This window comes from Aphelocoma coerulescens, unplaced genomic scaffold (assembly GCF_041296385.1).
Source record: "Aphelocoma coerulescens isolate FSJ_1873_10779 unplaced genomic scaffold, UR_Acoe_1.0 HiC_scaffold_93, whole genome shotgun sequence".
In the NCBI taxonomy this organism is placed as follows: Eukaryota; Metazoa; Chordata; class Aves; order Passeriformes; family Corvidae; genus Aphelocoma; species Aphelocoma coerulescens.
In genome coordinates this window covers 982,563-993,742 of record NW_027184075.1, presented here as the reverse complement: position 1 = coordinate 993,742, position 11,180 = coordinate 982,563, and positions in this window count along the sequence as shown.

Sequence of the window (11,180 nt, the reverse complement as noted above, 5' to 3'; positions counted from 1 at the left end):
TCGAAGCCTAAAGTTAAGCGCCAAAGTTTCCAAGGATGGTTGGAAGAAGGATAAGTAGTAGCACAAGGAAGTAGTTGTCGTTGAACTTCCTCCTTCTCAATGCTAACGTGAATTGGGCAGGCAGGCGAGTGCTAGCCACGCTCCTTTCTCAGTTTGTACGCTGCGGACACGAGTCCGGTGCTCTGCGCCTTCGTTCGGCCTCTTTAGTACCCATGTCGCTCTTTCATTCAGCCGGAGTCGAAGCGTCGTCTACTTCTCGCCCAGAGAGCACGGTGCCGGCAGCGAAATGCCCCAGCCGACTGCTTCTGCCGACACACGCCTGGTCTATGCACTTTCCCTCGCAGCGACATACAGCAGCACTTTCGGTCTTTCTTGTCGTCCAAATGTAAAGGGAAAGATTCTCTGCTATGTCCCGCCCAGAGAACAGTTTTAGGTCAACCAGCACGCCCAGAGCTTGCCCTCGACGCGTGGAAACTTGTGTTTGCACCACATTCAAGTGGCTGCCGTCTTTCCTTTACAGCCTGCAGAGCACCGTCAGACCGCCGTGCTCTCTGCACCTGCCTTCTCAGTTCTAAGTACTACCGCGCCTCTTACAGCCTTGCAGGAAGCAAAGACACGGGTAGTCATCTCGCAGAGAAGAACGTGGAAGGACGAAAGGATGATCTTCCTTTCTCCTGCTTCTTGCCTGAATTGTGGTGCTGTATTGAAAGTCTTGGCTAGCGAAAAGCTCATCCAGCAAGTGCCTCATTCCTGACGCATCTCGCTGAGCGAGAGTTTCACGAAGAGTTTAGACTCTGGAAACAGCAAGAAAATGATTGTACGTCGAGCTGAGGAAAATCCGTGCACAGCACACTGTGGATGCGTGCAGTGTTCGCGCTGAAGAGCGCCAAAACGCAAAGCCATCGCTGGGCTTCAGTTTTGTCCAGACCGCAGAAGGCAAAGAACGAAGCAACTGGGCACCGCGTTAACGTACTCAGTGGACCGAATTTCAAATGTCCAGCCAAAAGCTGCTTCATAAGCAGATTCAGCTGAGAATGCTCTGGCTGCTTCACAAAGTAAGGCGCAGCCGTTTCCATTCATCACACTACCTGGCCAGAAGCAGTATCCTACACCTTCAATGCTGCAGCGTCCATGCAGCTGGAGCACACGCAGTAGGACGCGTCCAGATAGACGGCGTTCTTCAAGTACCCCCCTCCTCCAAGCAGCCTTGAAACTGAGCACAACACACTGCGGCTCGGGAGCTTCCTTCTCAGATAGACGTGCCGTCACGTTATTCACTCTCGCAGCTCCGTTGCCCACTTGCAGCAGCTGCTACCAAAGCAAAATGCTCCAGAAGTAAAAAGCACTGCCGGGCTGCACTTTCCCTTGCCTCACGTAAAGCACCATAAACTGTCCGCTGTGCTCTGTATTTCCATTCTCCGCCGCATCTACCACTGTTATCTCTGCATCTCGAAGCATAAAGCTCGGCACAATTCCTCCCAGGGAACGCTGGAAGAGAAATAGGCAGCAGCACAAGTAGCTGCAAGTGGAACTTTCTGTTTTAAAACGCTAACGTGAATCCGGAAACAAGCGAGTGACAGCCAGGCTTCCTCTTGCAGCCTGTGCGATGCACACACCAGCTCGGTGCTCTGCCCTCATTCTTTAATGCTCTTCGTACCATGTCGCGCTTTCATTCTGCCGGAGTCGAAGCGTCGTCTACTTCTCGCCCAGAGAGCACGGTGCCAGCGGAGAAAGGCTCCAGAAAAACGCTCCAGGCTGCTGATTCTTCCCAAACACACCAGGGCTATGCACTTTCCTTCGCAGCGCTAAGTAGCATCACATTCTGTTTGCGTTGGAGCCGGAATGCAAAGGGAAAGATTCTCGGTTACGTCTCACTCAGCGCCCAGTTTTAGGTCACCAAGCTTACCCGGAGCTTACCCGCGACGCGTGGAAATTGGTATTTGCACCATATTCAAGTGGTAGCTTTCTTTCATTTAAGCCTGCAGAGCGCCGTCAGATCGCGGTGCTCTCTGCACCTGCCTTCTCCCTTCCAAGTACCACCGCGCACCTTACAGCCTTGCAGGAAGCAAAGACGTGGAGAGATGTCTCGCAGAGAAGATCGTGCAAAGACGAAAAGATGTTCTTCTTTGCTTTTCCTCGTCGCCCAGATTGTGGTGCTCTACTGAAAGCGTGGGCTAACGAATGGCTAATCTAGCATGTGCTTCCCTTCTAATGCATTTCGCTGAGCGAGAGCTGAGGAAAATCCTTGCACTGTACACTATGGATGCGTGCAGAAGAGCGGCACAGCTCATAACCATCGCACACTCCAGCCCAGAGCTCTGGGGCTGCGTTCTTCTCAATTTCCGGCGCTGGACAGAACTGAGACATTGAGCTTTGGCTCTCTTTAGTGTGTGTACTGCACGCATCCAGAGCGCGCTGTGCACAGATTCTCCTCAGCGCTACGTGCAAGCACAGACTTTCTGCTTCGCAGAGCCCAACTGTCCGCCGAAGCTCTCGCTCAGAGAAATGTGTCAGGAGAGAAGCACTTGCTGGATTAGCCTTACACTGGCCAACAGTTCCAAAGAAGCACCATAGTCTTCTTGCGAGAAAGGATAATAAAACACATGTATTGTCCCAGCAAAGTTCTCTGTGCTAGCCGAAGCCGAGAATCTTTCCCTTAAGATTAAGACCACAACGCAGACAGCATTTTGTGCTACTTAACGCTGAGAGGGATAGCCCAGGCGTGTTTCGGCAGAGGCAGAAGCCCGGAGCGTTTCTCTGCCGGCACCGTGCTCTCAGGCGAGAAGTAGACGACGCTTCGACTCCGGCAGAATGAAAAGCGCGACATGGTACGAAGAGCATACGAATGAGGGCGCAGAGCACCGAGCTGGTGTGCGCATCGCACAGGCTGCAAGAAGAAGCGTGGCTGCCGCTCGCTTCTTTGCGGATTCACGTTAGCAGTTGAAAACAAAAGTTCCACTTGCAGCTACTTGTGCTGCTACCTATTTCTCTTCCAGCTTTCCCTGGGAAGAATTGTGCTGCGAGAGTGAATAACGTGACGGCACGTCTATCTGAGAAGGAAGCTCCCGAGCCGCAGTGTGTTGTGCTCAGTTTCAAGGCTGCTTGGAGAAGGGGGTACTTGAAGACCGCCTTCTATCTCGACGCGTCCTACTGCGTGTGCTCCAGCTGCATGGACGCTGCAGCATTGAAGGTGTAGGATACTGCTTCTGGCCAGGTAGTGTGATGAATGGAAACGGCTGCGCCTTACTTTGTGAAGCAGCCAGAGCATTCTCAGCTGAATCTGCTTATGAAGCAGCTTTTGGCTGGACATTTGAAATTCGGTCCACTGAGTACGTTAACGCGGTGCCCAGCTGCTTCGTTCTTCGCCTTCTGCCGTCTGGACAGAACTGAAGCCCAGCGATGGCTTTGAGTTTTGCCGCTCTTCAGCATGTGTACTGCACGCATCCGCAGTGTGCTGTGCAAGGATTTTCCTCAGCTCTCCCTCAGCGAAATGCATCAGGTGAGAAACACTTGCTGGATTAGCCTTTCGCTGGCCATGGCTTTCAGTACAGCACCACAATCTGGGCGACGAGGAGGAGCAAAGAAGAACATCTTTTCGTCTTTGCACGTTCTTCTCTGCGAGACGACTATCCGCGTCATTGCTTCCTGCAAGGCTATATTCTGCGCAGTGGTACTTGAAAGGGAGAAGGCAGGTGCAGAGAGCACCGCGATCTGACGGCGCTCTGCAGGCTGTAAAGGAAAGAGGGCTGCCACTGGAATGTGTGCAAACACAAGTTTCCACGAGTCGCGGGCAAGCTCTGGGCGTGCTTGTTGACCTAAAACTGTTCTCTGTGCCCGACATTGCTGAGAATCTTTCCCTTTACATTTGGACGACAAGAAAAGACCGAAAGTGCTGCTGTATGTCGCTGCGAGAAAAGTGCATAGCCCTGGTGTGTTTCGGAAGGGCAGTCGGCTGGGGCATTTCTCTTCCGGCACCGTGCTCTCCGGGCGAGAAGTAGACGACGCTTCGACTCCGGCAGAATGAAAAGCGCGACATGGTACGAAGAGCATACGAATGAGGGCGCAGAGCACCGAGCTGGTGTGCGCATCGCACAGGCTGCAAGAAGAAGCGTGGCTGCCGCTCGCTTCTTTGCGGATTCACGTTAGCAGTTGAAAACAGAAAGTTCCACTTGCAGCTACTTGTGCTGCTACCTATTTCTCTTCCAGCTTTCCCTGGGAAGAATTGTGCCGAGCTTTATGCTTCGAGATGCAGAGATGACAGTGGTAGATGCAGCGGAGAATGGAAATAAAGAGTGCAGCGGACAGTTTACAGTGCTTTACGTGAGGCAAAGGAAAAGGTTTGCTCAGCAGTGCTTTTTACTTCTGGAGCATTTTGCTTTGGTAGCAGCTGCTGCAAGTGGGCAACGGAGCTGCGAGAGTGAATAACGTGACGGCACGTCTATCTGAGAAGGAAGCTCCCGAGCCGCAGTGTGTTGTGCTCAGTTTCAAGGCTGCTTGGAGGAGGGGGGTACTTGAAGAACGCCGTCTATCTGGACGCGTCCTACTGCGTGTGCTCCAGCTGCATGGACTCTGCAGCATTGAAGGTGTAAGAAACTTCTTCTGGCCTGATAGTGTGATAGAGTGCAACGGCTACGCCTTACTTTGTGAACCATCCAGAGCATTCTCAGCTGAATCTGCTTGTGAAGCAGCTCTTGGCTGGACATTTGAAATTCGGTCCACTGAGTACGTTAACGCGGTGCCCAGCTGCTTCGTTCTTCGCCTTCTGCCGTCTGGACAGAACTGAAGCCCAGCGATGGCTTTTAGCTGTGGCTCTCTTCAGCATGTGTACTGCACGCATCCGCAGTGTGCTGTGCAAGGATTTTCCTCAGCTCTCCCTCAGCGAAATGCATCAGGTGAGAAACACTTGCTGGATTAGCCTTTCGCTGGCCAAGGCTTTTAATACAGCACCACAATATGGGCGACGAGGAGAAAGGAAGAACATCTTTTCGTCCTGGCACGTTCTTCTGAGTGACATGACTATCCGCGTGTTTGCTTCCTGCAAAGCTGTATTGTGCGCGGCGGTATTGGAACTGAGAAGGCAGGTGCAGAGAGCACCGGGATCTGACGGCGTTCTGCAGCCTGTAAAGGAAAGACGGCTACCACTTGAATGTGGTGCAAACACAAGTTTCCACGCGTCGAGGGCAAGCTCTGGGCGTGCTGGTTGACCTAAAACTGTTCTCTGGGCGGGACATAGCAGAGAATCTTTCCCTTTACATTTGGACAAGAAAGACCGAAAGTGCTGCTGTATGTCGCTGCGAGGGAAAGTGCATAGACCAGGCGTGTGTCGGCAGAAGCAGTCGGCTGGGGCATTTCGCTGCCGGCACCGTGCTCTCTGGGCGAGAAGTAGACGACGCTTCGACTCCGGCTGAATGAAAGAGCGACATGGGTACTAAAGAGGCCGAATGAAGGCGCAGAGCACCGGACTCGTGTCCGCAGCGTACAAACTGAGAAAGGAGCGTGGCTAGCACTCGCCTGCCTGCCCAATTCACGTTAGCATTGAGAAGGAGGAAGTTCAACGACAACTACTTCCTTGTGCTACTACTTATCCCTCTTCCAACCATCCCCAAAACCACTGGCGCTTAACTTTAGGCTTCGAGATGCAGCAAACACAGTGGTCGCTTCCAAGGAGAGGGGAAGTAGAGAGTGCAGCGGGGAGTTTAGGTGGCTTTACGTAAGGCAAGGGGAAGGTGCAGCCCAGCATTGGCTTTTTCTTCTAGTTCTTTTCTTCAGGAGAGCAGCTAGCAAGCAGGCTGCGAGAGGCAACAATGGGATGGCTCGTCTGTCGGAGAAGCCGCAGTCTACAGTGCTGCAGACTGCTGTGCACAGTTTTAATGCTGCTGTAAGTACACGGTACTTTTGGAACGTCTTCTCTCCTGACTCTCCCATCTCTGGGAGCTCTAGCTGCTTGAACCTGGCCACACTGAAGGTGTGTGGACGTGGTCGCGCTGCGAGTATCAAGTCTTCCAGAGAAGAGGGATAGTCAAGAAATGCTTTCTCACCTGGCCTATCTCTCAGTCCGAACTGTGGCTGCAAACGCTGCGCTGCAAGGGTGGACTTACCCACTTGGAGAGAATGTGATGATGCTCTAGATATAGTTGCGAAGGAAAGTGCTGCTCACTGGAATGTTTCGCCTAGTTCACAGACTTTAAAAGGACTAGGAAGGCCAACGCCTTGTTTTAGCACTTGTTCTCTGCGTGCAGCTGCTGGATGTTTGGAAGGGCTTTGGGATCCGCCAGAGGTGGAGGGTACGATGCTACAGAGAGCTTGAAGGAAAGTGCCTATCTCCAGGGCCTTTGATGCAGTTCAGCGGGTGCGAGTGGCATGTTGAGCATGTTCATGATGGCACAGAAAAGGTTCTGAAAGAAAGAGGCCGTGCTGAAACTGCCTTTACTTTTGCCGCGTAGAAACTGCTCAGCCAACAATGAAAAGATTCGTCTTGCTTCCCCCCTACGCGCAGGGTTACATCCTTTTATGTCTCCAAGAGGCAGGATGCACAGCAGAGCTCTTCCACCAACTGCTTCCACACGACTGGGGCCGCGCCAGCCAAGAGCTTTTTGCCGGGCACTGTCAGCGCTCATGGAAACAACCACACGATGGCGCTGCAGACTTGCAAAAGAAGGCCAAGCACCTGGCCCAGCTCGAAACCACCCCAAGGGCAGACAGAGGCAACTTGCAAACGGCCCTGCACTCAAATCAACGGTGTCAGGACAAAAAGGTTGCCCTCATCTTCCCCTTCCAAGAGCACACTCTTCTTTACACCACACCTCTTTGGCCCATACAAATCTTTTCCCTCTCGCAGATTCCACCCACCAACTTGAAACCATCTGGCAAAAACAGGGCTCAAAACAGTGCCAGCTGAGGAAGATCTTGCTGCCTACAACTTCACCTGCACCCCTCAAACTAGCAGCACACACGCTGTTCTCAGCACTCTCCTTCTCAGCTCTAGGTACCATCCTAAGCCTTCCCTCTCCCAGAGTCAGGATCCAAAGGCAACGGCACCAGGGACTGCTCACACACTGAAGGCACCAGGACAAATAGCTTAAGAGCTTGGCCTTTGCATTCCCACTGACAGCTCAACAGCTCGAACCCAGAGAGAGCTCTGCCTGTTGGGAAAAGCCTTTAAAATCCCTAGGAGTACCTGATGTGCACATCCAAACCTGCCTTCCTTGCCAAAGAGAGCAACTACAAGCCCATCTCCAAAGAAACGGCATCCCTTCCTCCAAAATACAACACATCCAGCGACTGATCCGCCTCCAGTATTGAATATGTCCAACAATTGCCCCTACACGCACAGGGGCCAGAAGAGAAATGTCTTGCTGGACTATTCCTCCCCACAGTACCTTAACATCTGCTCCAGCAACACTGGCACTATGTCCTTGCCTTCCCAAGGAAAGGCACTCCGAGTCTCTTGGCCTTGCCTTGTCTAGTTCTTCTTAAGGTACCCTTGCTCTGCTTCCTTTGCCTGCGTCTGCCTTGCCTCGCACTGCCTACAACTTGCTGGCTTTGCTTTGCCCGGCCTACCACTCTTTCCCTTGCCTTCCATGCAGGCAAGGCGCTGCAAACCGAGTGCAGGCAATTGTGGGCAAGTCAAGGGAGAGGTAGGCAAGGCCAGAGCAGTGAGGGGAAAGCAAATGGACTGGTAGGCAAGAGAAGGCCCAGAAGTTAGAGGCAAGGCTGGCTGTAGGAAGGAAGGGCCACTGATGGGAAGGCCAGGCAGAAACAGGAAGGGCTCAGCAAGCCAAGGCCCTGGAGGAAAACAGTAGGCAGGTCATGTGCGGGGCAGGGCCCTGCAAAGGAATGCAAGGCTACAGAGGGCTAGCAGGACAAGGCAAGGCAAGTGTTGTGTTGCCAAGGCAAGGCCAGGCAAGGCAGGTGAGAAGTACATTCAAGGACTGCTGGTGCACAAAAGTGGCCAGGACCAAGTGCTCTGTGTGGCCTTGATCCCGCGTGGGTCATCTCTCCTCTGTACCTAAAAGACTTGAGCTACCTGCCTTCCCTTGTATGCAAAAGAACTCTCTTTCTGGTCCCCGAGCTCAAGGGCAAAATGTGAATTGCCCCTCCAAGGTTCAAGACATGCAAGGATTGCTCCCAGACAAAGGCTGCCCACAGAGATGAGTGTGGCAACATGCGTCCTCCCCTGGTCTTCCTCTCATGGGATCCTGAAACACCGGAGATGCTTGAGAGCTTTGAGATTCCTCGGAGGAGCAGAAAGGGCAGGGCAAGGCCCAGAAATGTCATTGAAAAGGGGTGTTGAATTCCAGGTGGGGGAGGGGTGAGCAAGGTCATGCAAGGCAAGGGAGGGGTTCAAGGGCAAGGCAAGGCAAGTGGTGGCTTTGCGAGGCGAGGCAAGGCAATGAGGGTCCTAGAAGGAAAAGGAAAGGTGAGGCCAGACCTAGACGAATGTGAAAGGAAGTCAGGTGGGGGATGGGTGAGCAAGTCAGTGCAAGGCAGGGGAGAAAAGGCAGGTTGAGGGAAGGCTACAGAGGGGGCAGCAAGGAAATGCAAGGCATGGGGAAGCATGCGAGGAGTGGGTGCTGCCAGCCGGTGGGGATGGCAGGGGCGGGGCCACTGCAAGTAGCATGGTGGGGATGTGGAGGGGGTGTTAGTGTGCGGGAGGTGTGTGTGTGTGTGTGTGTGCAGTGGAGTGCAGGGTAAGTGCAGGTGTGTGTGTGCGTATACGGGGGTTTTGTGCCAGGTGCTGTGCCGGGGAGAGCCGTTCCACCGCAAGGAAGGTGTGGGCGTGAAAGGAGTAAGATAGATGTGTCTTTACAAAGAGACCGTGTGAATCTCTCCTTAGACAAGGCTAGGAATTTACAGGGGGGGAAGTAACAGAAGAAAGTATTCGTTCTAGAAACTGTTACTAATCAACAGAGACTGTTGCTCAGCCAAGGCCCTGCTAAATTCCTGAACCTAGAGCAAGGCAGCAAAGACTTCCTAGCATTAGGAATAGTTTGGTTTTCTTCCTTTTCCATTCCAAAAGGGGAGTGCATATTAGAGGGGGGCATAGAGTAGGCAGTTCCGGAAGTCTGTAATTCCCGAGTACCTCAGAGGGTGCTGTTGCCAGGAACTTAACATCAGAAGGGAGCTGCATCCCGCAATCATTTGAGAGACTCCATGGCAAAAGCCCCATGGCCTCTCCCTGGAGTTGAAGAATGTTACAGGACTCCTCTGTCTCCTTTTTGGTGGATGAAGAAACTCAGAAAGCCACACTTCTGCCAGAACTCTCCAAGATGCCCCCTTTGCTCCCCGTGACTCCATCACTGCCCAGGAAGCTGTCTTTTCTACCGCAGCAGTTTGACATACAGTTAAAAGTCGTGTGGCAGAGAAAAAAGGCAAGAATTGGTTTCCAAGGGATGGCAAACAAGAGATACCAGAACCTTTGGCCCTACCAATATTAAAGCAACTCCATTAAGAGAGTTCTTGCACTTCCTGAGGATTGGCAGAAGCCTATCTCATGATGTATGTTGCTGGGGGTCTTTTTAGACTGGCAAAAGGAGCTGTTGAAGGTTGCTTGATCTGTGCTAAAGCCAACAGCCAAGTTACAAAGTAACTTGCTAGAGGAGGGAGGCCTTGGGCTGCATGGCCCTTCCAAAGATGCCAGGTGGATTTTCCGGAGATGCCCCAAGTGGCAAGGCTTAATATCTTCTGGTAATCGTATGTCAGCTAGCAAGGTGGCCAGAAGTATTTCCAACTACTTCAGTAATGACAGGATCAGTTCTTAAGGCATTTTTGGAACAAATCATTCCAAGATACAGCATTGTAGAAGCAATAGATTCAGATAGGGGAACTCATTTTGCAGGAAAGATCCTTCAAGGGGTTTTGGCTTCTTTAGGAACACAATGGAACCTCCATAGGCCCTGGCACCCCCAGAGCTCGGCTCGGGTAGAAAACACTGAAGAGAGAAATAAACACCTTTTGAAGCTGGTAATAGAAACCAAGATGCCATGGGTAGGGCTTTGGACATTGGCTTTGGTGAGAATGAGGGCCCAAGCCAGAAGAGAGATTCAGTTATCTCCCTTTCAATCGTTGTTTGCAATTGCCCTGGTAAGTCTCCACCCAGTGGGGGGGGGTAGAGGCAAGTGATGCATTTTTAAAACCATCTGTGGCCAGGATCCTGCTTCTTGTGAAACCCCTTCAACAGGAAACTCAGCTGGTGCAAGCCCGGCCTTTGGACTTTGCTGCTTTTAACATCCAACCAGGAGATTGAGTCCTAATTAAGGAGTAGAAAGAAGTGCCAGTGCTGGTGAAATGGCGTGGCCCATTCCAAGTGTCACTGACGACAGAAAACAGCCGTCAAGTAAGCTGAACACAGGTGAACCCGTCACTCTCGGGTCAAGGTCTCTGAAGCCTCGGAGATTTGCACATCTCAGCTGGAGGAGAAGGCCGGGAGGCCGTGACTGACACTCTGCAGGAGTGGGCCGGAGCAGTAGGCAGTGCTTCGACATCGGAAGAAGCCCCGCAGTCCTACCTTCAGACCGTCTGCTGAAATAGACTGTATAGGCATCCCTCCTCTAGAATCTCCACTCACTTGGGGGCTAATACTTGTGGCCATTTTGTTACGTTAAGTGGTTTCTGTGTCTTCAATTGCCACAGGTGCTGCAGAAGACAACGGGAAAATTAGACTAGCTAATTAGATGACACTATTAAAACATTTTCCTTACTAATTCTACTTTGATATGGTTAGCTGAGTTTAGGCCAGGAGTGGGAGAATCAATTTGCAGCCTTAGGAGAAGAAGTAGCAAAAGTTTTTAACCTTAGCAATTGCTGGCTCTGTGGAGGGCCAGGAGGATCTGAAGAGTGGCCATAGTTGGCTAGCCCAGCTGAACCTAAATGGTGGGTCAATGTGAGGGCCACAGTGGGATGGGATTTGGGGCCAAAGAAGGAAGTTCATGGCCACTTCATTCTTCTCCAACAGGCACTTATTGCCTGTCATAGGTTAGCAAGCATAGTCCCGGAAGGGATATCCTTGCTAAGGGGTGCTTACAGCTTCCTCTGGGACCTGATAGAACCTATCAGCTGGCCAGTTTGAATATGGACAATTCTTTAAGCCACTTAAAGTTGTGACCGCCTCTGTGATACACACTTAAGAATAGACAAACTCCCCCCCAAGCTCTCTCTCGTTTCCGGCGCTGGGACAGGTG